A 4,361-nucleotide genomic window follows, 5' to 3' on the forward strand; every position below is an offset into this window, starting at 1 on the left:
TTTTTTTTCATTATTCCATGCTGGAATTTAAAATATTTGTATAGCACTGATTGATTGATCAGATCACTTATACCTACCCTAAAAATTAATCCGCAATTTATTTTAAATGATATTGTTTTACACAACAGCTTTTATAAACTTTTGTATTGGTTTTACATACATTAAATATGAGTAAAGAATTTAATAACTAAAAACTTATCTAATGTTTGATCTCACATTTTCTGCACTAATTCAAAACAAATCCTGAAAGCTTAGTTGAGTTCTATTTTCAGTTTCTGAAAGGAATTAATCTTTCAGTTATTAGAAATATTTAAAATCTTGTAGTCTAAACTTTTTGCTGTTTTTTTATGTTGCAAACTTTCAGCTGTACCTCTTACACGTATTTTTCCCTCCCCCAGTCAATGAATTTAGACTTTATTATTTGAAGTTCTGCATGCTAAATTAAAACACAAGCAAAAAACCAACCAGGTTATACAGTCAAACCCCGCTATAGTGAACCTGGGGTATAGCGATCCTATAGTTGCAGCGAACTTTTAAATGGTTCAAACTGAACTCCTATGTCATTAATGCTATATCAGACATTTGTAACGATCCTCAAATAAAAAAGAATCAGCTATAACGATCAAAAATTTTCTAAAATTTTCAAGCTTTTCATCATTTGGAGAAACAGATCCTATCATTGGTAAACAAACCTGATCTAAAAAGTGGATTTACTTCAATAAAATTTTATCGGACAGAATTTTTGACTTTGAGCATGTACAAAGAAGCTTTGCTGATTTTATGAGCTTTGCTATTTTCTGATCAATTTAAAAACCTTTCACGAGGACGACTTCACTGTGGACTCATCTTCTGATATTGATGAAGAAACAGAAGATATTAGTGCTGGACCTTCAATTTCAGCTCTAAAAGCAGCTGCCAATATTTTGAACCCCCCCCCCCCCCTTTTTTTTTGCAGCTGAAATTTTAGATCAACATGTTGCGGATTTGTTTCCAACAGTTGACTAAAAAATTGGCGAAATGTATATATAATTCAAAAGCTTGCAAACGAAAGTAATACCCTTCTTCCATGCTATTGAATTTTTTTTTAAGTCAATTTTTAAAGTTTATTTATTATTAAGTACAATATAATTAAAACATTTCACTTTACTACCCTAATTACTAATGGAAACATTGTGTTATTCAGATGTTCATTACGAAAGTATCTTAGTGAATTCTGACTTTTTTTTTTAAATTGAATGTAGAGAACCCTCGGCTATCGCAATGTATCAAGTTGGTCAGTTGTGGGTTTGTTATAGCAGGGTGTGACTGTCCTATTAAGAGGTCAGCTTATACTTTACCTTTTACTCTACTTTAAACCTCAAACTCTAAATTTTTGTGCCGTTAATAAATACATAAGCCCTAAATACTGTAAAAGGCCTCAGTTTTGTGAGCCTTAATTTTCGCAAAAAGGAAGACATCAGTAACTTCACAAAAAAGTTATACAGTAGGCACCATTTGTTGTGATTACTTTGGGTACCAATACGATTTGAGAACAATCACCAACTGATAAAAATAACCGAAAAGAATCCAGCACACATAAAATGATTTTTTTCAAATAAGAACAGTTATTTTTGCAACTATAAATTAAAATTTCAATGACTCAACTAAACGCAGCTTTAAATATAACTTACTAAATTAGCAGAATGGAAGTATCTAAATCATAAAAGTTGAATTGAAATATTCTATGTTTAAAACACATAGTAATAGGTGAAATAAAATATGACCGTTTACTTGCTCACTCTTTTCCCTAAATTTCGTAAACCACATTTTCAGAGCAGATTCAACTTCACCATCTCATACCTGCCAACTGTACTGATTTTTCCTGGAGATTCCTGAATTTTGATCATTTCTCTTGATTGTGTATATGATGTAAGGAACATTTGGTTGCACTAAGAAGGATCATAAGAAATCCCTTTTCTTCCCTAAATAACATTAAAATATCTATCGTAATCATCCACTGGATTTCTTAAACATCTACTGGATTTTTTTTCAGTAGATGTTGGCAGGTATTCCATGTTTTCCAGCACGGTTTCGCTTGTTCTTTAAATATTCATTTAGCTTCACTTTGTCTTCAATCTCGTCGCAATTTTATAGTCACTTGCAAAGTAATGACTGAGAAATGTTTAGTTCTTTTGTAGCATTTCTTTGACTCATCATAGTTAAATTATCAAGGCATTTAAAAATGTCAGTTTTTTCCTTGACAGTTAAATCATTGCGCTTTTTCTCCATGGCTAAAATGTTAGACCATTTAGAGTAAAGTTTTAAGGTAACTGCACAGGGAGAAAAATTCTTCTGCTTTACTAATAAGAAGGGAACTAGTATTCGCGGAAGCAACATTAATTCCTTTAAAGTACGAGGAGATCACTATCTGCAACCATCAGGAGGCCCTACATCCATACCTGCAACATGTCCAGCGACTGAATTTTTGCGTGTGCTAACCAAAGGAATCTATCTTATGAGGGAAGTCTGTGGTCACTGAGAACGATTTTTCTGTTATTTCATTCCTGAAAAGTCTGCACTGCTATTGAAAACCACAAAATGCCTCACAGAAAGTAAACTTTTGTCAGGGTTTGTCATTGTAGCTCCATTAATGAGGAACAAAAACAGGGAAAAATTTGAAAGTTTACCAGAAAGTGATAACAATAAACGAAGAAAATGATTAACAATATCGGACTTTTTTAACATTTGTTAACATACAAGTGTTCCGGGACCTCGTGGTTCTGATAACATTAACCGTGATCACTGTATATGAACAAAACCAACAGCTGAAAAATCCGTTGCGAAAATTTATTTCCCAAGGCTTAAATTTTTGTATTTATACGATGAGCTTACGAAACTAAGTGCTTTTACAGTATTTAAGGTTTTTATAATTTCATAATTTTTTTTTAAAAAAAATCTTGTCTGATTTAAATCCAAATTTTAAAAGTTTACTTTTAAACTATTTAGGATTAAAAAAAAAGGTCCAATATATTCAGTTCTTGATAATTAACTTTTTACCTATTTTAAAGCTTAATAACATTTGAACTCTTAAAAATAAAGTTAACATTTTTTCTTCTCTTTTTTCCTGCATTATTTATCTCCATGGTTAACTTTGGTGGAGTAGAAGGCACCCTGTGTATTGCATTTGTATTTACATATGTTTATATTAATGTTTCTATGTTAATATTATTTATTTTGTAAAAAAAAACTTTAGCTATGCAATTCAATGTAAAGTTTAATTGAATTGTATGTACATATATGAACAATTAGTAAATTACGATCACTGCTTAAGCAAGGAATGTTTGTATAGTACTGAATATTTTATGAAGTTTGTTTACATTATTGACGGTGTTAAACGAAAAACTAAAAATAAATATCCTTTCTTTTTCTGCTTTTAATTTGACAGTTAAATTTCATTATTGTGTAGTTTAAAAATGATTGAATTTTTTTGAAAAATACTTTTTTTTTCTTCAAATTCTAAATGTTTGATTTTAAAACTAGCTATACACTTTTTTATAATTTTTCCATTTCAACCAAAATAACACTGAAAGTGTTAATTTCCCTGTTGTGTGCCCTTTTCAAGAAAAAGGAAAGTTGAAAATGATGCTAATGATCAAAACTGTTTTGGTGGTGTGTAAAAGTTCTATAATGATTTTTTTTTTTAATTTTTAATACATATTAACCAAAATTTATTTGTGGGAAAAATTTAATACTTTTCAGTTTCACAATAATAAAAGTTTGTTAAAAGAAAGATTGCAGATTTGTAGTCAAATGGTAATAACAATGTATTATGATGCTGAATAAATTATACGGGATAATTTATGTGCTACACATTTTTGTTAAATAGTTAAATCGATATGTGAATGCAAATTTAAAAATGTAGCCAAATTAGCAATTCCAACCCTCCACTAAATTTTATCATGTAAAACTATAGCATATAGAAATATATAAGCTTAAGATTTGGTTGTGTAAAACTCACATTAAACAATTGTAAGTTCTTGCAGTCTTTTTAAACCGATTTTGCAAATGAATGAGAAATACTCCAAGAACACAAATAAACTAATTTACTACCCAGCATACTTAGTACGTATTTACAAAATCTCTTCTGAGATAATCATTTCACATATCATTGTATGTTAATTGATTTCTTTGTGAGCACCTGAGCAGTTTGCTGTACACGCTGCTGGCTGCTTGCCGTCGCTCAACTCCCCTTTGCCACTCTCTTATCAGGGAAAAACCTTTTTTCCCCCCTCCAAAAACAAAAACAGCGAAGCAAGGGTCTCAATTATGAGATTGTTGAGATCAGATACCCACAGATCATTATTAATTAAAAAGCGCAAGAA

Source organism: Uloborus diversus, chromosome 7, assembly GCF_026930045.1.
Source record: "Uloborus diversus isolate 005 chromosome 7, Udiv.v.3.1, whole genome shotgun sequence".
Classification (NCBI taxonomy): Eukaryota; Metazoa; Arthropoda; class Arachnida; order Araneae; family Uloboridae; genus Uloborus; species Uloborus diversus.